The sequence below is a fragment of the Schistocerca gregaria genome, chromosome 9 (genome assembly GCF_023897955.1).
Source record: "Schistocerca gregaria isolate iqSchGreg1 chromosome 9, iqSchGreg1.2, whole genome shotgun sequence".
Lineage (NCBI taxonomy): Eukaryota > Metazoa > Arthropoda > Insecta > Orthoptera > Acrididae > Schistocerca > Schistocerca gregaria.
This window is the reverse complement of record NC_064928.1, coordinates 190,118,228-190,143,472: the sequence shown is the minus strand read 5'-3', so window position 1 is coordinate 190,143,472 and position 25,245 is coordinate 190,118,228. Positions and strand designations below refer to the sequence as shown.

Sequence of the window (25,245 nt, the reverse complement as noted above, 5' to 3'; positions counted from 1 at the left end):
AAAGGTTATGGAAAAGGCTGCAAATTGTTATATATATATATATTTCTGAATTTATGCTCCACTTGAAGATAAGTTACAATTAAACTGTTGTAACATATTAAAACCAGTATGTGACGTAAATGTTAACATTTGAAAAATAGAAATACAAAAACAGTGTTTGTAATTTCGTCTCCATAAAAATTCTCTATGCAAAATTAATTTAAATGAATTTTTGCTGGCTAACATCAGGTAGTTTCACTACAATGAATCTCTTCAATGTCATGAATGAACAGTCGTTTCAAGTTGTTTCAGCCTGAAAAAGATGTATACCTTATGAATTTGTATGTCTGTGTAGATTAACAGCATGTTTTGTGGGCCGGCCGGAGTGGCCGTGCGGTTCTAGGCGCTACAGTCAGGAACCGAGAGACCGTTACGGTCGCAGGTTCCAATCCTCCCTCGGGCATGAATGTGTGTGCTGTCCTTAGGTTAGGTAGGTTTAAATAGTTCTAAGTGACTGATGACCTCAGAAGTTAAGTCGCATAGTGCTCAGAGCCATTTGAACCATTTAGAGCCATGTTTGGCGATAAACTACTCATTTCGTGCAGCGAATCCAGTTCTCTCCAATTGCGTTGTTCCATGTCAAAAAAAGGACAATAAACTTTATAAAAACAATATAAAATGAAGGTTTCATAACAATTCCAAATTTCGTCCCAGTGACAAAAATGGAAATTCAATGGGAAACTAAGTTACAAACATCCCCAGCTTTATTATATTGGTCGTTACCGCTACATAGACCAAACCCTTGAACGCGTGTCTAACATTTTTGTTATGAATTGTCAGATCTAGGAAATTTATCTCTTTGGCTACTTCATGACAGAAGTTGATGTTACGAGACCCAAAGAAACTGACAACCTCCTCAATGAACGGAATGAGTTTGAGACAGACGCATACTTCAACATTTACGACGATCTGTTCACCTGAGCGAATCGCTTTTACTACATACGTGCTTCAGCTGAGGATGGAGCCTTGTCTAGTGCGGGCCGCAGCAGACGTCAACAAACTTTAAGGCGGAGGAGCGTGTCAGCGACCTGCAGCAGAGCACTACACTCGCCGTGGTTCCGTGTCGCCCCTGCCGTACTAATATGTACAACGGCATTCTCCGCACCATGCATACGTGGGGCCTTCGCGGTCGCCTCCCTCTTTTATTCGTGCCTATTTAATGGATCGACAGTTCAGGGTACGTGTAGGTTCTGTCCTGTCCGACTCCTTTCGCCAGGAGAATGGGGTGCCACAGGGCTCAGTTTTGAGCGTCGCTCTCTTCGCCATAGCGCTCAATCCAATAATGGATTGCCTCCCAGCTGATGTATCAGGCTCCCTTTTCGTGGACGATTTTACCATCTACTTCATCTCGCAGGTTACATGTTTCCTGGAGCGCTGTCTTCAGCGTTGTCTTGACCGTCTTTACTCCTGGAGTGTCGCCAATGGCTTCCGTTTTTCTGCCGAGTACACGGTCTGTATTAACTTCTGGCGCTACAAAGAATTTTTCCCACCGTCCTTACGTTTCGGCCCCGTTGCTCTCTTATTCGTGGAGACAACAACATTTTTAGGTCTTACATTTGACAGGAAACTTGGTTGGTCTCCACATGTGTCATATTTGGCTGCCCGTTGTACCCGTTCTCTAAATGTCCTCCGTGTTCTCAGTGGCACGTCGTGGGGAGCGGATCGAACCGTCCTATCACCTACCGGCACGATATACTGCTTTGTCGGTATGCGTGTCTGCTATTGTCAATGCCCGACCACACGTCTTATCGTTCCTTTATTGACTACTCTCTCGACCTTCAGTATGGGTTGTATGTATCTTCTCTGCTACCCCCTGCAGTTCGCTTCCGTCGCCTCCCTCAGCACCTTGATTTTTCACTCCCTGCAACCTTCCGAGTGGGCGAGAGCCAAATGCCACCTTGGTTCGAGTCTCAGGTTCGCGTTCACCTTGACCTCAGCTCGCTCCCAAACGAGGTTACCCCAGCTTCGGTATACTGCTCCCGGTTTGTGGAACTTCGTTCGAAGTTCATTAATACGATTTTCATTTATACAGATGGCTCTAAGACCAATGACGCTGCCGGGGCGCACAGTTTCAAATACCGGCTCCATGGCCATTGTTCGGTCTTCACAGCTGAGCTATTTGCCCTCTGTCAGGCTGTTCTTTACATCCGCCGCCACTGACATTCTGCTTATGTCATCTGCTCTGATTCCCTGAGCGCCATCCAGAGCCTCAGTGATCCGTATCTGGTTCACCCTTTTGTGCACCGGATCCAACGCTCTCTTCAGCAGCTGGCGGACGACGGTTCTCCGGTTACCTTTATGTGGGTTCCTGGTTATGTCGGGATCCCTGGGAACAGCCAAGGCTGCGTTCCTCGAGCCTCGAACAGCTTCTTGTTGTGTGCCTTCATCTGACTTTAGCAGGGTCGTTTGTCAGCGCATTTTATCGCTGTGGCGTGCCGATTGGGCTACACTTACTGACAACAAGCGTCGGGCCTCGAAACCTCTTCCCCGCGGCTTGGACGACCTCTTCACGTCCTTCTCGGCGGGAGGAGGTCGTTTTGGCCCGGTTACGGATTGGACACTGCCGGTCCAGCCTTCGCCATCTTCTGACGGCTGCGCCGGCGCCGTTCTGCCCATGTGGGCAGTTGCCGACGGTAGGCCACATTTTAACGTCCTGTACGAATTTTAATACACTGCGCATTGATCTTGGCCTGCCATGTACTCTGGATGACATTTTAGCGGATGACCCAGGAGCAGCTGCTCGCTTTCTTCGTTTTATCCACCTGACAAACCTCTCTAAGGACATTTGATTACGCTGTTTTCTTTTAATCCCTTGCCTGTTAATGTGCCTTTTATAGTGTCGTCCTTTTTAGTTGCTGTTTTAACCTTGTGCCTTGCAGTGCATTCATAACTTTAGCCTGTGCGCCCTAAAACCACATACACACAAAAAAACTGCATAAACAGGGGCAATATCCCGAAATACAGCGCCATCGGGCGTCAGAAATACACTCTACAAGTGCTGCTACTATTTTCATCTATAGCAATGTTTTCTCCTTGTCCCGAAATGTTATTTCACAGATTTAACGACCTGTTCTGTAATTTTAATTATATATATATTTGACCTAAATATTAATAGTAAATTTGTTATATTTTAGGCTTTTGGAAAATAAAGAGCTGAGCGGTCTAAGACGCTGCAGTCATGGACTGTGCGGCTGGTCCCGGCGGAGGTTCGAGTTCTCCCTCGGCCACGGATGTGTGTGTTTGTCCTTAGGATAATTTAGGTTAAGTAATGTGTAAGCTTAGCGACTGAAGACGTTAGCAATTAAGTCTCATAAGATTTCACACACATTTGAAAATAAAGATTCTCTTATAGAGGACGCGCGCATCTAGCACAAAGAGGGGGAACCAAATCTAACAAATTTATATGAGACCGGTGTTTTACATTTTATAGCTAGTTTGACAACGCATGAACCTGTGTTCAGTGTATGCCGCCTTTAGGTATGAACTATATGTATTTCGCACAAATTCAGTTAGTTTACTAATAAGCCTGGTTAAATATTGCACTTATTTTTAAGGTTTTAAAATAAAGTTTCTTTTGTATTGTTACAGAATGTGAAAATGGTCATTGCATGGTCGAAAAGGGTTACGACTGTGTCATAAAAATGTGACTGCGTCTATAAATAAATAAAAAAATTTTACAACATGTTATTGATGTATTCTTGGAGCTTTGAAGTGGAATCAGGACCTCACCGACACATTCCGCTCGGTCCTCTGCTGTCTACTGGACTGATCTGCCACCAGACACATGTAACTTTTAAGGCAGGCTTCACAACCGAATCAGTGTGCGTGTCCAGGCCAGAGGGCGTGAAACTTCATATTGATAAGTGGGCTCACACTACCAAGTTCTTCGAAAATTTAGTTCTATTTTGTTTTCACTGAAGGCAACGGCCTTGCCGCAGTGGATACACCGGTTCCCATGAGATCACCGAAGTTAAGCTCTGTCGGGCGTGGTCGGCACTTGGATGGGTGACCATCCCGGCCGCCATGCGCTGTTGCCATTTTTCGGGATGCACTCAGCCTTGTGATGCCAACTAAGGAGGTACTCGACCGAACAGTAGCGGCTTCGGCCAAGAATACCATCATAACGACCGGGAGAGCGGTGTGCTGACTAGAGATGGGTAGTTCGCGAACGAACGGGTGCAAAGGAACGGTTCACCAAGATGAACGAAAGGACCGAGGAACGAATTCCAAGGAACCATCGGTTCGTAGTTCACTTCGGTACCGGCGGTCTACTTATAGTTCTCGGGAACGAGGAACGATCGGTTCATAGTTCACTAGTTCACTTCGGTCGCGGTGGTCGCTTCGGCAGTTCTCGTTCCAGCCTGGGTCGCGTGCTCGTCTCAGTCTCGGTCTCCCTCGGCCGCACTCGTCGTTCTTCGCATGGCCACCTGTCTCAGTTCAGTATCCAGTTGTTCGTTTCGTTCACTGGGCTCGCCTATTTTACAAGTGTTCCAAACTGTTCTTGCACTTGGGTCTGGCTATTCAGCGTCCACGACCGATAATCAAAAACTGTTCTATAGTTACGTAAATTACATAAAAATTACGTTGTATGTAATAGGTACGTCTTTTCAGGTAACAAAAGGGCATATCAGCTAACTTCATTATATCGATGAACAGCAGAAGACATACTTATAACAAGGAAAGTTTTTTTTGTTATTCATATATTTTTTGGTTTCATCGACTTGATTCAGCAGCTAACTTTCAATAATCTGCTTAATTTTTAGTGTAAGAAAATCTATATAAAACGTTTTCGTGTATCTTTCATACACAAAACATTACATTTAGGAAGGCTCTAATTATTTTTAAGTTTGGTTGTTTCCAATTTGCATTACCTGCTAGTTTGGTTTCTTTGAAAAAGAGAAAAAGTGCTTTGTGGGTCATTTTGGCTCAGTAGGAAAAACGGTGCCTCTCCATTTGAAAGGACATAGATTGCCGTAAGATCGTATTTACTTCTTATCTCAAAAACATTTGTTCAAAAGGAGCATTCAAACCAAAAACTTTGTTACTGCGAACTTAATTATTATTGTTATTGCTGCATTAACTTTAACAACATAAAACCCTAAGTTTTACTAAGCGTGTGACGCAAGTATGAGGACACCACATTTTATTTTATGCTTCCATAAAGTCTCTACTTCGCCTACGAACTCAAAAATGTTCAAATGTGTGTGACATCTTATGGGACTTAACTGCTAAGGTCATCAGTCCCTAAGCTTACACACTACTTAACCTAAATTTTCCTAAGGATTAACACACACACCCATGCCCAAGGGAGGACTCGAACCTCCGCCGGGACCAGCCGCACAGTCCATGACTGCAGCGCCAGACCGCTCGGCTAATCCCGCGCGGCGCCTACGAACTCAGAGACAACGTGAAGTATATATAGGGTGTAAACGATTGTTTGCAACGTAGCATAGCTGCGTAGCGGAAGTCGGTACGAAGAATTTTATACAAGACCCTTGTGGTCAATTAAGTTGGGAAACAGCCACCAACAGGTTTACAAGACTACATGAGCTATAGCCCATGAGCGTCGCGTGAGATTTTCATGTTCCTGTCTGTTTGTTGCATCTGCTCGTAACGGGCAACACATCGTCCGTAATTGGCGAGCAGTCTGTACTTGGGGCCGGTTTTCCGTGCGCCACCCTGTATTATTTCCCTGCGATCAGCCACACAAGGCTACGGTTGGCTAAACGAGAGGTTCTGCAGAATCACAGAAATTACTTCTAAAAGTGTGTAAGAATTCTGTAATGAATAGAAACTCTATACTCTAGGGTGGAGGTAAGTGCCCCCTCTTGGTGCCCTCCATCCTTCAGTCACCTAGAGTACTAGTTTTCAGTTTTTCATAAGAACCATATACCAAGCACAAATTAACGGTGAACGAGTAAAAATGAACGGTTCCTAAGAAAGAACGATCAGCAGTGAACTAGTTCCCAAGGATGAACGAGTTTGCCCATCTCTAGTCCTGAACCCACGCCCCTCCGCATCCTCCCCTGAGGATGACACGGCGGTCGGACGGCCCCAGTAGGCAACTTTGGCCTGAAGACGGAGTGCTTTGTTTTCACAGAAACAACATCATATATGCTCTGAACTGAGGAAGTTTCGTTTTCCGCTGTCACTCTGGGTGCCGACCCTGTTTCTTTCCAAGGCAGTATACCCGCTACTGCCCCTGAGCACCTTGCAGATACGGGCCCTCCTAGATTGAGTCGCCAACTGCGCCACAGTATGGGCGTATTTGAGTAAACCGGTCGTGCAGTTGAGACCGGTACCGAGAATTGGCAGCCCAACAAATTCGCGCTCGGCGGTGATTAACCGCTAGACGCGCAATTCACTGTTGCGCTGTTTATGCGCGTCGACCGGTGCAGTGGGCGAAGAGCACCCCGCTGCGAGAAGCACTTAGCCACACATGCGCTCATACATATTCAGCGGTCCGCGACTACACACGGCCTGCGACACCAGAGTAACGCCCCAGCAGCCGAGTCAGCGCGCTGACAAATTAACTCGCGACGTCTCCTACGGAGAGCAGTCTCCCCCGCATATGCTTTCTTAATGTCTGCGCGCAGGCCTGCTGGTCGAAAGCAAATTGTTGTAGACCACATCCTGCGCCTGCACACGTATCGCCTTTCTCAGCATACAGCGTAATAAAGACACCCGTGTTACTATGGCTAATAATTTCTGTAAGCCTGCAGACTACTTGTTACAACAGGCAATCCTTCCAGCAAATGTACTTGGCGCAATAACAACATATACTGGAGTAAATATAGGTTTGCATTATACTTGCCCTGCTTGCCATGTGCTTGTAAACAATACCATCACTCGACAACTAGCCGCGCAGTCTGAGGCGCCTGTTCGCGCGGCTGCCCCCGTCGGAGGTTCGAGTCCTCCCTCGGGCATTGAGGGGGTCGTTTGAAGGAAGAGACCAAACAGCGAGGTCATTGGTCTCATCGGATTACGGAAGGAAGTCGGCCGTGCCCTTTCAAAGGAACCTGGAGCGATTTAGGGAAATCAGGATGGCCGGACATGGGTCTGAACCGTCGTCCTTCCGAATGCGAGTCCAGTGTGCTAATCACTGCGCAACCTCGCTCGGTCTGGCATGGGTGTGTTTTGTCTTTAGCGTCAGTTAGTTTAAATTAGCTTAAGTAGTGTGTAAGCCTAGGGACCGATGACCTCAGCAGTTTGATCCCATAAGAGCTTACCATATATTTCCAAAATTTCCGACAATTGTAAGATTAACTTTAGAAACGATAACACGAAATTACCATTTCTTTGCGGAATAACTAGACATCGGTGATTTTAACAAAATATCTTAGAAATTTGCCCTTTTCATGCATAAGAGAATTATAAATCTTAGCACCAAATTCGTTTACTAATATTCGTTGCTATTAGTTACTGAATGTTGCAACTCTACTTTGCCTTTCCTCAAGGCTGAAATTGGTGTAAACCTTAAAATGACAGTTCATGCCCTACATCACGAAATACGATGTAATGTAAAAACTAGCACTGAAAGTGACCAAAAGAGTAACATCGAAATTCGGAAAAAAAGACACTGAAATTGACCAAAAGTAACTCTAAATTTGCCAAAAATTATCATCGAATATCACCAAAAATAAATTATGAATAATCCGCCTCGATTGCGAAAATTCCCGGTGTTTACCCAGGTTTCAACGTGGATAACCACGCCTTCTTCAGAACAAAAAAAAAAAAAAAAAAAAAAAAAAGCAGCTTGCCTAAATGGGCATAGTCAACTTCTAAAATGAACACCCAGAACGACAGGTCCCCATAAAATTTATTAACATTACACGGTACATCCGTACCAAGTCAATAACACTACTTAACTGTGTGTGCTGCCTCGCCCCAGCCAACGTGCGATGGGTCACAGGCTCTCCACTGTGGGTGTTCATTTTAGAAATTGACTATGCCCATTTAGGCAAGCTGTTTTTTTTTTATTTTGTTCTGAAGAAGGCGTGGTTATCCACGTTGAAACCTGGGTAAACACCGGGAATTTTCGAAATCGAGGCGGATTATTCATAATTTATTTAGATAATTACGATTGCTGACGCGCTGCAATGCTGAAAGTTCTTAAATCACCAAAAATAGCAAATAGAGCATCGAAATTTGTGGAAAGAAACAGCACCAAATCTGAAAGAAAATAACAAGGAAATTGGTAAAAATTAGCACCAAAATCAGGAAGAAGCAACACCAAAAGTGGAAAAATGTAACAGTATTGGCAAATAAAATAAACAGCGACCCTGGCAAAACCCACAGAATATGGCAAAAAATAATAACGAAGCTGCCCGCATCTCGTGGTCGCTCGGTAACGTTCTCGCTTCCAGCGCCCGGGTTCCCGGGTTCGATTCCCGGCGGGGTCAGGGATTTTCTCTGCCTCGTGATGGCTGGGTGTTGTGTGTTGTCCTTTTGTCCTTAGGTTAGTTAGGTTTAAGTAGTTCTAAGTTCTAGGGGACTGATGACCATAGATGTTAAGTCCCATAGTGCTCAGAACCATTTGAATAACGAAGCTCGCAAAAAATAACACCAAAACCGCCACAAATTAACCCCAAAAGTGGTAAAAGTAACATTGAATTTGGTGGAAATATCATCCAATTAGACAGAAATATCATCACATCTGGTAAAAAAAAAGAAAAAAAACCACCTAAATTGATAAAATGTCTCACAGAAATTGATAAAAAGTGGCAAAGAAGTTGACAGAAAACAACACAGATAAGGGTAAACAACACGAAAGTTGGCAAAAATAACAGGAAAATTGTACGAAAAACGAATTTGGCAATAAAATTGCACTACTGAATTTTGCCAAAAACTATCACCGGAATTCGTCAAAATTAAGACCGAAATCACCAAAAATTAACACCAAAATCGGCAAAAAATGACACGAATGTTGGCGAAAAAACACAAAAATTGACGAAAAATAATACCGAATTTGTCCATAAATAAAACACAACATAGTAAAGACAACCGTGCTAATATGGCTAGTAGTTTGTGCCCGTTGGCTGACTACTTCTGACAACCGGCAGTTCTTCCAGGAAATGCACGTGGCGCAGTAACAACACAGACTGAAGTGAATATAGATTTTCATTATGTTTTCCCTATGCGTCTTGTGTTTGTAAGCAACACCGTCATTCAAGAATTGTAAGCGCACCGTGTAGTGTATTGGTCAACTCTTTTAAAGAACCGAAAATCTTAGCACTGCTGCTACCGCTAACTGATATGCCAGTTTTTATATCGGTTATTAATAAAAAACGAAAAACACGGATTACTGAAAATTGAAATACCGATTTTGGGTTTGAGCCGGTCGGTTTTTCTCATCCCTAACCTGGGTGGAATTTGCATATCTCGTGGCGTTTCCATGTTTTTGTGCCACCCTTGTAGGTTACCTCGAATATGAACTAGGATGGTTATTTCAGCATTCTCACTGATCAAGTGCTACATTTTCGTTTACGTTTACACGGTGCGTTTGCTGTGGACATCACCGCCTTCCAAGACGACAGCCGTCGCGTTAGCAAGACTCCTCGCTTGTGTTCCTGGTTTGACTAACGCTCGGGTACTGTATGGCAGGTCCACTGATCCGCTCAGTCATCCCGCCTTAATTGCGAGAATATGTCTGGCACAATTTTCAACGCAGGTAGCAACATAGCTATCCCGCTGTTGTTAAGACACGAGTCCGAAGACCGGTTTGATGCAGCTCTCCGTGCTACTCTATCCTGTCCAAGGTTCTTCGTCTCTGAATAACTACTACAACCTACATCCATCTGAATCTGCTTACTGTATTCATCTCATAGTATGTACGATTTTTACCCCCCACACTTCCCTCCAGTACTAAACTGATGATCTTTTGATGTCACAGAATGTGTCCTGTCAACCGATCCCTTCTTTTCGTCAAGTCGTGCTACAGATTCCTTTCCTCATCAGTTCTATTCGGTACCTTCTCTTCAGTTATGTGATCTACCCATTTAATCTTCAGTGTTCTTCCGTAGCTCCACATTTCAAACGCTTCTGTTCTGTTTATCGCCCACGTGTTAAATGCTTCAAATGGCTAAGGGCACTATGGGACTTAACTGCAGTAGTCATCAGTCCCCTAGAACTTAGAACTACGTAAACCTAACTAACCTAAGGATATCACACACATCCATGCCCGAGGCAGGATTCGAACCTCCGACCGTAGCCGTGGCGCGGTTCCAGACTGTAGCGCCTAGAACCGCTTGGCCATTGCGGTCGGCGCCCACGTTTCACTTCCATACATTGATACACTCCATACTTCGGAAAAAGACTTCCTGGAACTTAAATTTATGCTCGATGGTACATTTCTCTTCTTCAGAAACGCTTTTCTTGCCATTGCCAATCTACATTTTATATCCTCTCTACTTTGGTCACCATCAGTTAATTTTCTGCCTAAGTAGCAAAACTCATCTACTACTTTAAACGTCTCATTTCATTTTTTTAAATCTTATGGGACTTAACTGGTAAGGTCGTCAGCCCCTAAGCTTACACACTACTTAACCTAAATTATCCAAAGGACAAACAAACACACACCCATGCCCGAGGGTCGATTCGAACCTCTGCCAGGACTAGCCGTATCCTATTGTACTTCCCTCAATATCATCTGATGTAATTCGACTACATTCCATCATTCTTGTCTTGGTTTCGTTGATTTTCACCTTATAAGCCTCTTTCAAGACACTATCCATTCCGTTTAACTCCTCTTCCAAGTCCTTTGCTGTCTCTGACTGAATTACAGTGTCATCGGCGCACCTCAAAGTTTTCATTCGTGCTCCAAATATTTCTTTGCTTTCCTTTACTGCTTGTCCAGCGAACAGACTGAATAACATCGGGGATAGGTAACAACCTTGTCTCACTTTCTTCTGAACGACTGCTTCCTTTCCGTGTTCCTAGACTCTCTTAACTGCCATCTGATTTCTGTAGAGGTTGTAAACAGCGTTTCGTCCCATGTATTTTACCACTGCTACCCTCGGAATTTCAAATAGAGTATTTCAGTCAATCATCATCCACAAAAACTGGCGGCTCTAGCATATCTAATCATCAGTAAGTGATCCCAGGTGGATGTAGCGTACGAGAAGAACCTTGCCTCTCTTCATCGCCGAAATGGAGCCATTGTGAAGACCAGTGGCGGTGTTACACGGCAGTACCGAAATGTCTCGCAGGGCCAACTGATTCCTTTGACCCCTCGCGCTTACTATGACGTATTACGGCTTCATCTGGAATGGGCCGGTAGAATCCAGTGTAAACAAACCGACTTCTCGCCAGTGGTTCTACATGACACTTTCATGGGGACCTCTGTCTTCAAGGCAGTAAAACCCTTCATTTCCTCGGCCGACATACCTTTTGCTGTAATTTAAAAGCCTTAGGGAAGCTCAGGCGACAAATATCCACGCACGTAAACGTCGTAAAACGTTAATGTACGCTTGAAGCGTTCCTGCGTGGGCAGAAGATGCTCGCCATTAAACATCGCGTCCTCGTGATTGGATGACCTCAGAAGAGATACGATAGCGACTTTTCGACAGTTTCGCTCCTTGGAGTTGTCCCATAAACTTGACGAAATGCACATTCTGTACTTCGTAAAATGTACCGAGATACATGAAACTGGGGTCGTTACGAGGAATTCGCTTGTGGGTGATTTTAACGAGTGTAGCTCCAGGTCTCACGTACTTGGGAGTGGGTATAGAGCTATCGGGTTTCACACGACTTATTGCATCATCCGCACTGCGGAATGTGGCAGGTGTAGGATGGAGAACCGGTGTGTGTAGTTGTTGACATAAGAAGACGTCTAATGCGCCGGGATAGGAAGGTTGAACCCTGTGTGTAGCTGGGCATCCAACGCCACCCGACCACATTAATCCCAATTTTTGTTTCCGGGATTATCTCGAGTGTAACGTGTGCACAGTCACACTGACACGGCAGGTGCATGCCTTGTCAGGGTTTACCAGACGATCCGGGAATTATTGCAATAATTCGTAGCTCACGTCAGAGATGAGCACAGTATTGCATCCAATTGCATCCACACACCTTCTTCTTCAGTAGCGCTACAGCCCTTGGTGAACCTTGGCTTCTTCAACAATCTTCCTCCACACTTCTCGGTTATTTGTTACTCTTTTCCACCCTCGGACTCTCATACTGGTGATATCCATTGTTACCTCGTCGATCCATCTTCTCCTACGTCTCCCTTTTCACCTAGCTCAGTGGATCACACTTTTCATAATTTCCTTTGGAATTCTATCCTCTGCTATGCTCTCCAAGTGTCTTAGCCATCGTATTCGCTGTGATTTCACAAATGTACTATGTCCCTGCCTTGTATTAACTCTTGTAATTGGGCATTGTAGCGTATTCTCCACCCTTCTTCCTCCCTTATTGGCCCATAGATTTGGCGCAGTATTTTCAGCTCAATGGTTCCAAGTGCATTTTTATCGTGTCCTGTCAACGTCCCTATCCCTGACTCATATGTGATAACTGGGCGGACTTGGGAATTATATATTAGCAGTTTTGTTTTTCTTGTAACATGGCTATTTTTGAAAAGTTGCATATTTGCAAAGTAAGCTCTGTTTCCTGCTTGCATTCTTTTCCTTATAACCTTTCCAATACTGTTGTCATTTGTTATTAGGGCTCCCAAGTTATTAAAATAGGACACTCCTTTGAAGCATTTCCCATTGATGTTTAGGTTTTTAGGGGTTCTTCTGGCCTCATATTGTGACATTACCATTTTTTGTTTTGTTTTCATTTACTATGAGGCCAGTTTTTGAGGCTTCTGTTTCCATTGCCCGGTATGTTTCTAGGAGTGTATTGGTATTTCTTCCTACTATAGCAATGTCATCAGCGTATGTACATATCTGGCTAGTTTTCATAAATATGGTGCCTCTTTTGTTGACTTTATTTACTACACTATCCAGGGCTATATTGAACAGGACAGTGGAGAGATTATCACCTTGCTTCACACCTTTATTCGAGTCAAAGCTTTCATTGTTCTGCTAAGGACCTCTACTTTTGCTCTTGTCTCCGTCATTGTAATTCTGATTAGTCTAATCAGCTTAGCACATATACCAACTTCTTTCAGTCCTCTGTATAGTTCTTACCGATATATGCTGTCAGAGGCTTGTTTGAAGTCGATGAATAGGAAATGCAGATCTATGTCATATTTATAGAACTTTTCCATCATCCACACGTGGACGTTTCTTTTAACGGTGCGAATGAATTGTAGTCTGTCGTGGTGAATCATAACGTACGTGAATGAACTATCGTAGCATACGTGTTGGTGGTGATTCCGTTCATATAAAAGGAAACGCTCAGCGTTGTGAAAACTACAGAATCAGTTCATTAGTTCCACATGCCAGCTAGATTCTTCTGAATGTCGTCTACGAACCTACTTAGATAAAGAAATACCACTAGAGCAAGCTGGGTTTGTGCATAATAAAGGAACTCGTGAGCAGATTTTCAGTGTCAGACAGCTACTTGGAAAATGTTTGGGATTCGCTACCCCGTTAGTTCTTTGTTTCCTGGACTGCAGCAAGGCTTCCGATGCTGTTGGATAGAAAGAACGGTTGGGCTTCCTAGGAGACATGGACGTTCCTGATCATCTTATTGCCCTTACCAGAAATCTCTACTCTGATAGTGAGTTCAACTCGATTTCTAAACTGAACGTAAGACTTCCCGGCATTCGCTTCAGAACTGCTACAAATTCGTCGGGCAATAGACCGCGCCGCTCGAATTGTCAACACAACTGGCACTGCTAAGATTATCCTACGACTTCCACATCGCTGGCAACGGGTCATACGCAATGGCGACTAGTTTAAAGATCAGTAAAACTTTGCAACACGAATCTATTTTGTACGAACTGTAAATAAATAGTTGCCACTATTTAAGCGCCAACGTTCTTAGTATAGAATAAAAATCAAAAGTAGCTTATGTGCTGCAGAATGGGCCTTTATCTGCTTGTAGCTCATCAAAACGAACAAATTAACATGAAGACTAGACTTCTTCAGTTTAAGTTTTCACTCTTTAACACTAACTATTTTTGTAAGTTTGTGGTAAGTTCTATGAGACCAAACTGCTGAGGTCATCAAATGGTTCAAATGGCTCTGAGCGCTATTGGACTCAACATCTGAGGTCATCAGTCCCCTAGAACGTAGAACTACTTAAACCTAACTAACGTAAGGACATCACACACGTCCATGCCCGAGGCTGGATTCGAACCCGTGACCGTAACAGCAGTACGGTTCCAACCTGAAGCGCCTAGAACCGCTCGGCCACAGCAGCAGGCGGTGATGTCATCGGTCCCTAGGCTTACACAATACTTAATCTAACTTAAACTAACTTACACTAATGACAATATGCACTAACTATTCGTAATGCCCACGTAGTTGTATGATCCCTATTACAACATAATTTTTGAGCAGAATCTCAAGAAAGTTGGATCTATGGGAGAATACTGGTGATTTGCTTTTGTGGTATTCAACCAGTTATCACTTTTCGAGAAAAGCAGCAAGCGATGGACGGCCAAAATTTATTTTTTTTGCCTACTAAATTACGGCCTCGCCGCAGTGGATACACCGGTTCCCGTAAGACCACCGAAGTTAAGCGCTCTTGAGCGTGGTCGGCACTTTAATGGGTGACCATCCAGGCCACCATAGGCTGTTGCCATTTTTCGGGATGCACCCAGCCTCATGAAACCAGTTGAGGAGGTCCTCGACAAAATAGTAGCGTCTTCGGTCAAGAATACCATCATAACGACCGGGACAGCGGTGTGCCGACACCATGCTCCTTCTATCCGCATTCTCACCTGAGGATGACACGGCGGTCGGATGGTCCCGGTAGGCCACTCGCGGCCTGAAGACGGAGTGAGTGCCTACTGGCTTGTTTTAAATGGCTCTGAGCACCATCGAACTCAACTTCTGAGGTCATCAGTCCCCTAGAACTTAGAACTACTTAAACCTAACTAACCTAAGGACATCACATACATCCATGCCCTAGGCAGGATTCGAACCTACGACCGTAGCATTCGCGCGATTCCGGACTGAAGCACCTAGAACCGCTCGGCCACCGCGGCCGACGAGTGGTTCAAATGGCTCAAATGGCTCTGAGCACTATGGGGCTTAACATCTATGGTCATCAGTCCCCTAGAACTCAGAATTACTTAAACCTAACTAACCTAAGGACAGCACACAACACCGAACTAACACGAGGCAGAGAAAATCGCTGACCACGCCGGGAATCGAACCCGGGAACCCGTGGTTGGGAAGCGAGAACGCTACCGCACGACCACGAGATGCGGGCGCCGACTAGTGCCTACTAAATTATATATTTTAATTTTGCGTACCTTGAAACTGAGTCACAATTTTTTAATTCTTTGTTTGATTTCTACGTTTATTACAATAAATAACAGGAATAACTGCCGGAAATCGGTTACTTCAGGAGCCGGTTATTTTGAGCGGTTTTAGCACTCAGGTTAAAGTGGCGTGGAAAAAAAGTGATGTAGCCCGGAAACCTGTAGTTTCAGCTTTAACCGCCATCCCTAATGCACATATCCCTCGTGCCACTGAACGGACCTTGAGGGTGTTACAAACTTATTTTTTTCTTTTCATTTCCAGCAGTGTTGTTGTGAAGCGTCAGCTTTTAGTGTAACAGTTTTCAAGCACTATGAAAATCGCAATATAAAACTTACAAGGGGAAGCCACGACGTTTGGAACGCGGATTTACTGTAAACTTCGTACACTCGTAGTACTCCATGGGGACAACGAAATGGGTAAGGAGTAGCGCGTACTTCTCAAGCGCTACTGAGAACCGCAAGATAATTTTGCTCGTCGAATATATATCTGTGCGTGGCCATTTTAACCATGAAGCGGCTGTAGCCAAGTGATGCCGAATCGGTAGCTCAGCGTGTTGGGTCAGAGGGTTAGCTGACCTCTGCTGTAATACAAAAACTGAGTTAATGGATTAACCACGAACTGAATCGGGTGTCTTCCGACGTCCGCCCCGAGCAGATACAAAGAACGAAAAGGAGATTAAAAAAAAGCGTGTACGGTCAGAGCGTTAGCTACCAATTCTAATTAAAAAACTGAGCGAACGGATCAATGAACAAAGTGAACGGGGGTCATCGTACGTGCGCCCTGATCAAATTCAACGAACGGTATAGAACAATTTAAAAATTATTTTTTTTTAATTTAGTATTTGGCGTTCAAGCCACTGGATCGCTGGATCGAGTTCCGTTCGTCAGTTTTATTTTTATTTTCAACAGTCATTTTCTTTATTATTTATATTACAATTGATATAATGGGGAAAATACGTGTAATCGGATGAAATTTTATTAAATTTACAATATTATTTGGCATTCTACTAATTTTTATTATCACATGTAATGTAATATTCATAACTATCGACTAGTATACGACCAAACTCATGAAGTGATGGCGAAAATGTATGCTTGTCCGTGATTTGAGAAATCCCTTATACCTGGAAGGAGCCCGTAGCGACTTGTTACCTCCAAGTTTATGACCGGCACAGACGGCTTTCGAAAGATGTACAATTAATCGTCGCTTTAGACATTACGAGTACAAGTTGCAAGACGGTATTTTTCGTAAAAACATGGAACACATAAAGTTAAACGACACAAGCTGCATTGAATAAATTCTATGTTCCCGCATACGCAGTGGAGAAACAATCCTCGTTAACATTTTCAAAAACCTCTCTTTCAGACGATAGTTTGGAAGAAAACCATGCACAACGCAGTTTTTCCTTAAAAATCGGCACTGATAATTGGTTTTTCAGTATCGAGTGTATTTTGATAGCGACTTTAAAAAAAATTGTTCTATATTGTTCGCTGAATTTGTTCAGAGCGGACGTCCGATGGCACTCGTTCAGTTTGTTCGTTCAGTTTTTTTTATTAGAAAGGGAAGATATCGTTCTGACCGAAAACGCTGAGCTACCTTGTCCTCTCCACTCGGCTGCAGTCGCTTCATGGTTAAAACGGCCACGCACAGATGTATATTCGACGGCCGAAATTATCTTGCGATTTTCTCAATGACGCTTGAGAAGTACGGTGTACTGCTTACACATTTTGTTGTCCTCATGGAGTACTACGAGTGTACGAAGTTTACAGTGAATCCGCGTTCCAAACGTCGTGGCCTCCCATTGTTAGTCTCGTACCCACTGTTAAGTCGCGAAGAATTCAGAGTGGCGCGCAAGGTAAAAGTGAACAGGTCGCACGACGTCACGTCCTGTGTCATGCTCCGAGAAGAGGTGTGGCATCTCAGCGCTCCATATACGTGACAGCCGGCTGACGTCTCCTTCTGACGCCCTCCTTTTTGTTATTTGTTTCCTGACGCGCACGGCGGCCCCAGCCACTTGCGGACAGCGGCGAGGCGTGACGGAAGCGAGCCTTTAGCTGGCCGTGTAAATAAGTCGTCCGCGGAAAGCGTGAGATTGCTCGCCCGAGATAGCCGCACGGGCGCACACACACTAACATGTACAGGGCGCGCAAAAAAAAAAGGCGAGCTGAGGCGGAAATACGTACAGACGAGAGTCAGGATTGGCTCTCCACAGGTGGTATGAGCAGGAACCACGTGAAGCGACATCGCAGCCACGGACGCGTCGGCTTTCACGGAACCTGCATGCGTAGAGCTTACAGCTGGTCCTCAGCTCTGGATTACATCTCCTCCCGTCTTCACCTTCTGAGGTTAACGGTGACGTAGACAGAGCCTGGAGCAGCAAATGCTACACACGTTTTATAAGATTATGAACGAAACACACACAGCATTGGTGTAATTTTCTACAGTATTTGGCCCCGCGGTCTAGGGCGCCATGCCAAAGTTCGTGCGGCTCTCTGTAAATATACACTACTGGCCATTAAAATTGCTACACCAAGAAGAAATGCAGATGATAAACGGGTTTTCCTTGGACAAATATATTATGCTAGAACAGTGTGATTACATTTTCACGCAATTTGGGTGCATAGATCCTGAGAAATCAGTACCACGAACAACCACCTCTGGCCGCCTTGATACGCCTGGGCATTGAGTCAAACAGAGCTTGGATGGAGTGTACAGGTACAGCTGCCCATGCAGCTTCAACACGATACCACAGTTCATCAAGAGTAGTGACTGGCGTATTGTGACGAGCCAGTTGTTGGAGAATGTGCTGGCCAGGGTAGCAGTCGAACATTTTCTGAATCCAGAAAAGCCCGTACAGGACATGCAACATGCGGTCGTGCATTATCTTGCTGAAATTTAGGGTTTCGCAGGAATCGAATGAAGGGTAGAGCCACTGGCCGTAACACATCTGAAATGTAACGTCCACTGTTCAAAGTGCCGTCAATGCGAACAAGAGGTGACCAACACGTGTAACCAATGGCATCCCGTACCATCACGCAGGGTGATACGCCAGTATGGCGATGGCGAATACACGCTTTCAATGTGCGTTCACTACGATGTCGCCAAACACGGATCCGACCATCATGATGCTGTAAATTGAACCTGGATTCATCCAAAAAAATGACGTTTTACCATTCGTGCACTCAGGTTCCTCATCGAGTACATCATCGCAGGCTCTCCTGTCTGTGATGCAGCGTCAAGGGTAACCGCAGCCATGGACTCCGAGCTGATAGTCCACGCTGCTGTAAACGTCGTCGAACTGTTGGTGCAGGTGGTTGTTGTCTTGCAAACGTCCCCATCTGTTGACTCAGGGATCGAGACGTGGCTGTACGATTCGTTACAGCCATGCGGATAAGATGCCTGTCATCTCGACTGCTAGTGGTACGTGGCCGTTGGGATCCAGCACGGAGTTCCGTATTACCCTCGTGAACCCACCGATTCCATATTGTGCTAACAATCATTGGATCTTGACCAACGCGAGCACCAATGTCGTGACACGATAAACCGCAATCGCGATAGGCTACAATCCGACCTTCATCAAAGTCGGAAACGTGGTGGTACTCATTTCTCCTTCTTACACGAGGCATCGCAACAACGTTTCACCAGGCAACGCCGGTCACTGGAAAGCTAATCATTTGCATATCCCCTTCCTGTCGATTTAATTTCGCGTGTGTAGCACGTCATCGTGGTGTAGCAATTTTAATGGCCAGTATTGTAGATAGCAGACAGAGAAAATATGTTCTTTTGAAATGAGAAACAGTCTTTTTCTTAATTTCTGCGTAGTAGCTTGAAGTATTTCAGTGTGGGCTTATAGGAATGGTATTATAAAACAGTCTCATTTTAAATATTAAAATAGAATAATCAATAATAGGCTAGACTCACAATTTGTAGAGGTGCCAAAAATTTTCTGACAGATTTAAAACTAACAACTTCCTTTAAAGAAATGTATAGAAGGCCTACTTTACTATGTTGTAAAAGTGAAGATTGCACCATTTTTCTGCAAGGCAGTTCATCTGTAGTACGAAGTGAAATAAGGTCTTTGAGGCAATCCACTAAAAAATAAAAATTTTTATTGAGGAGTTTGAATACAGTGTTATGACGGTGTGATATCGTTGCTGAGCCGAGGTTCTCATCAAGGGAAAAAGGCGGTGCCGTTTTCTCCTTTCTGTTCAGTGCGAGCAATTTCTGATGTGACCATGTATGAAAAGCCTCTTCCACTTCGGACATTTCTAGCTCTCACGACAAAACCTTGTGTAAGAGCAGTGCAGCGTGTTTTGTAATCTGGTTAATAGCTCTTGCTAATGAATCTGAACAAAAAAGTAAGTTTTTGCACCTTAGTTCAAAAACTTAGGCTGACAATATCTAGGTATCTTCTCTATGCCCTTAGATCTGCAGTCGAATATCTTGAGTAGTGCTCCTTTTAAAATGATGTTGTCGATATACCGACAGTATAATATCGATGTTTCCGAAATATCTTGCCAAGTTGGGTCTTAGTAAATTTTTTCATCTTTCTCCATTGCTCCTTCAGCAACACGAAACATCAGTGGTAATTAGCCATAAATCTGTCGTACACACTTCTTAACACAGACTTGTCTTTCTCAATGTTCGACTTTCAGTGCTACTATTTCGCTCACGTAAATATTATAGACTTTAAGAGCTCTGCATCTACCTTCTCATCGATACTCCTCAAGTCACCTTGCGATGTGTGGCGGAGGGTACCTTATGTGCCACTGTCACTTCTCCCTTTTCCGTTCCAGCCTCAATGCGAGCTGGAATCTATCTAATGTTGTCTTCACGGACTTCTCGCGAGATACACCTAGGAGGAAGCAATATATTGGTTGTTTCTTGTACGATCGTACGCTCTCGAAATTACTACAGTAAACCACTCGACGATGTACAATGCATGTCTTGTAACGTCTGCCACTGTTTGACGCTTTCGTGCTTACTAAACGAATCTCTGACGAAACGTGCTGCTCTTCTTTAGATCCACTCTGTTTTCTCAATCAACTCTATCTGGTACGGGCCGCAGACTAATCAGGAGCATCGAACTATCACTAGGATGATGGTTTTGTAAGCTGCCCCCTTTGGGCATGGATTACATACACTTCCCAAGGATTCTTCCAATGAATCTGCGTTACATGTAGTGTAGTGGGTCCACGTTAAATCGCTCCGCACAGGTACTCCTAAATACTAATAACGTGACTACACCCAGTGATTGTTCTGGAATCTTCAATCATACAATAATGGGTCTATCCTGTGTACTCGTAATACATTACATTTATTTGTGCTGAGGGTCAGCAGCCAGTCCCTGCACCATCCTTCGAACGTCTGCATGTCTTCCTGCGTTTACATCTACATCTGCATGGATACTCCGCAAATCACACTTAAGTGCCTGGAAGATGGTTCATCGAACCACCTTCACGATAATTCTTTGTTATTCCAATCTCGAACAGCGCGCGAAAAAAGGAACACTTATCTCTTCCCGTGACAGCTCTGATCTACCTTATTTTATTATGATGATCGTTCCTCCCTATGTACGTCGGCGTCAACAATATATTTTCGCATTCGAAGGAGAAAGCTGGTGATTGAAATTTCGTGAGACGTTTCCGCCGCAAAGAAAAACGATTATGTACAATGCATCTCTTGTAACGTGTGCCACTAGCTGACGCTTTCGTGCTTACTAAACGAATTTGTGACGAAACGTGCTGCTCTTCTTTGGATCCACTATATTTTCTCCGTCAACCCTATCTCGCACGGGCCGCAGGCTAATCAGTAACATCGAACTATCACTCGGATTATGGTTTTGTAAGTTGCAGTTGACGCAACTTTTTTCCCCTTACAGAACATGCTCGATGTACTCCGTTAATACTATCTGGAAAGGGTCCCAGATCGCACAGCAGTACTCCAAAAGACGACGAACAAGCGTAGGGTAGGCAGTCTCTTTAGTAGATCTGTTCCATTTTCTAAGTATTCTGCCAGTAAAATGCACTCTTTGGTTTGCCTTCCCCACGACATTTTTTTTTGTTTGCTATTTCCAATTTAGGTTGTTCGTAATTGTAATTCCTAGGTATTTATTTGAATTTAGGGCCTTTAGTTTGATTGATTTACCGTGTAACCAAATTTTAACGGATTCCTTTTAGCACTCATGTGGATGACCTCACACTTTTCATTTTTTATTGCAAATTGCCAATTTTCGCACCATACAGATGTCTCTTCTAAATCGTTTTGTAATTTGTTTTGTTCTTCTAATGACTTTATTGGACGATAGGATGCAGAATCATCTGCAGATAATGTAAGACGGCTGCTCAGATTGTTTGCTGCATCATTTATATAGGAAACAGCAGAGGGCCTGTAACGCTAACATGAGAAGCGCCAGTAATCATTTCTGTTTTACTCGATCACTTTCCGTCAGTTACTGCGAACTGTAACCTCTCTCACAGGAAATCACGAATCCAGTCACATAACTGGGATGGTATTCCATAAGCACGCAATTTCAAAATGGTTCAAATGGCTCTGAGCACTATGGGACTCAACTTCTGAGGTCATTAGTCCCCTAGAATTTTGAACTAGTTAAACCTAACTAACCTAAGGACATCACACACATCCATGCCCGAGGCTGGATTCGAACCTGCGACTGTAGCGGTCTCGCGGTTCCAGAATCCAGCGCCTGGAATCGCACGGCCACTTCGGCCAGCCACACAGTTTCACTACAATATCAAAAGCCTTCTGAAAATCTAGAAATACGGAATGAATTTGAAATCCACAGCACTCAATACTTCGTGTGTTTATAGAGATAGTTGCGTTCCACAAGAACGATGTTTTCTAAATCCGTTATAGCCTTGCAGCTTTTCTGTATACAACAGCATCACCTGCGGAAAGGCCCAGGGAAGTTCGTATTTAATACCCTAGGACAGTTATACAAATTCTGAATAGCAATTATTTGTTAGAAGACCATTATTGTAGGTAAGAGCGGAAGCAATCCGCCCTCAGTTTTGTATGGATCCTCGCATACGAAACTTTTATAGCCCTTTCCTTAGATATCTTTCCATTCGTTGCCATTATTTCATCACATTGAAAACTCAAGACAATTTTAAAGCAAATCGCATTTCATATCGCCTACTTTACGCAACACGACTATCAGATGTTTTTATTTTCACTTAGCTTTTCTGAGTCTTATCGGATATGTGTGACTATTACATGATTTTATACTTGTCATTGGATGCTATTCTAATTAGAGCAAACGTTTATGTGTAGTATTTCTCTTGCTCTTTTCGCCTGGCGATGTCCTACAAACCTCCTCATCTTCCTACGTATGGTCTTCTCGCCGCCCGAGCTGCCGCAGGAATTTAAGTACTAATTAAAAGCTCTGATTTATAGGCCAGCTTACAGAATTTGCGTAATTAGGCCACTGCATGAAATATTATGTATGATTGGACCTATCGCGCCGATCTAATTTGATGAGTTAAACGCTTTAACGTTGAGGAAATTCCACTTGAATTAACGAGATTCCTTGTATCGTTACACGATGTCACCAACCTCTGTGTTAATTAATTGGCTGGCGTCTTCTGAAATAGGTGAATATCGAACCATCATTGTGTCCAAAACTATCTCAGCTGTACATTTGCGTATTGGAATAACAGTTATCAGATTTGCATTGATCCGTCATTAATGTTAGCTGTATGTACGTCACGTTATGAGCGTTTAACAAAAAACGAACCCAATGCTGTGTATATACAGCCAATATTAATCATGGAATAATGTAAATCTGATAACTCATGTACCAATATGCAAATGCATAACTGGGATGGTCTTTGGACTCAATGATGGTCTGAGCCTAGACTGAAATCGATCGTCTCTAATAAAGTATACCGGAACAGGTCGTCAACGCTGTTATCCTGTTAGCTCATAAAGAAGTGAAAAAGAAATGATGCTGCATCTTTAGGACCTTTGTTGGCAATACCCTCATGGTACACGAAAAAAGCTGAATGTGGATGTTGAGTGAATACATCGATAGCTATCGCTTTAAATATACTTCGTTCGCAGTTACATTTGGTACAGAGACATTTTTAGCGACATCCATACAAACTGCTTCAGTCTTTTTGGTTTTCTTAGAATAATGTCTAGCAGCTCTTCTACATTGGTGGAGTGTTTTGGCCTTTCTTTTGTGAAGAACATTCACGGTAATTAACTTTTTTTCATTTTTTCTGTTATCTTTTTCTGGGGACATCGCTTTTAATTTGGCTCAGCATTCATCACAATAAATGAGTGTCTAAACTAAGAAACACAATGCAGAAGAAAGAATACTGCAACAGTAAAACTACATATAATGGCGGGAAATTTCGGCGACCGTGCTGCCATCTGCTGAGTTGCAGTTGACGCACTTTTTTTTGGGGGGGGGGGGGGCAGCTGACTTACCGACTTCGTTTCCTGTACGGAAAAACTTTACGGGCAAATAAACCTGTGGCTAAGCTGTTTAAATTCCTGTTTCATACTGCTAACGGACAGTCTTTTCGCCGGAGAATCTAGTGGCACGTCAAACTCATTTTGAGAAAAAACGTGCTTTTTTTCCTGCATCTTTCAAACGCTTCTGCATTGCCGTTGTAACTTGACGATGAGCTCTCTTTCCTCGAAATATGTTGCAACGTTACATCATTTAAGTAACTATCTGAAATCCTTTTCATATTTTTTATTCTTATGCATCCGATTAACAATGGTTATGGCTGTAACATACAGAACTTGTGGAATGGAGCACACTTTTCTGAGCAGAGACTGAAGTGAGAGTAAATTAAAGAAAGACGAAAGTAATGAGGTCAGCACAAATGAATCTGTCAATAAGCTTAATACGTAAATTGGAGACCACGGTGTAAACGCAGTGGAGGAATTCTGCTACGTTGGAAGCAAGGCAACACATGACGGACGAAGCAAGGAGATGCAAAAGCAGGCTTTCACAGGCAAAGAGGGTGTTCCACGCCAACAAGGAAAAGTATCAAAGAAAGCTCTTAATTAGAAGAAGAAATTTCTGAGAAGAATACATTTGTAACACAGAATTGTGTGAAAGTGGACCACTGAATGCGGGAAACATGGGAGAAGAAGGGAATAGAAGCATCTAAGGTGTGATTCTATAGAAGGATATTGAAAATTAGGTAGATGATGATGATGATGTTTGGTTTATGGGGCGTCCAACTGCGCAATTATCAGCACCCGTTGTTTTTTTTTTCCATCAGTCTACTGACTGGTTTGATGCGGCCCGCCACGACTTCCTTTCCTGTGCTAACCTCTTCATCTCAGAGTAGCGCTTGCAACCTACGTCCTCAATTATTTGCTTGACGTATTCCAATCTCTGTCTTCCTCTACAGTTTTTGCCCTCTACAGCTCCCTCTAGTACCATGGAAGTCATTCCCTCATGCCTTAGCAGATGTCCTATCATCCTGTCCCTTCTCCTTATCAGTGTTTTCCACATATTCCTTTCCTCTCCGATTCTGCGTAGAACCTCCTCATTCCTTACCTTATCAGTCCACCTAATTTTCAACATTCGTCTATAGCACCACATCTCAAATGCTTCGATTCTCTTCTGTTCCGGTTTTCCCACAGTCAATGTTTCGCTACCATACAATGCTGTACTCCAGACTTACATCCTCAGAAATTTCTTCCTCAAATTAAGGCCGGTATTTGATATTAGTAGACTTCTCTTGGCGCCCGTACAAATTCCCAACCTTGGCTCAGTCCAATCTCACCACTTACGTGAATGTAATGTTGAGGACAACACTAACACTCAGTCATCTCGAGG

General features: G+C 43.7%; 1 protein-coding gene and 1 pseudogene across 1 annotated transcript in view; both read left to right on the top strand.

Annotated features, from left to right (window-relative positions):
* Positions 1-25,245, top strand: part of LOC126291499 (uncharacterized) — a 430,162-nt gene that overhangs the window by 120,556 nt on the left and 284,361 nt on the right. The gene's annotated exons all lie outside the window — the stretch shown is intronic.
* On the top strand, positions 3,959-4,076 carry LOC126292508 (5S ribosomal RNA; annotated as a pseudogene).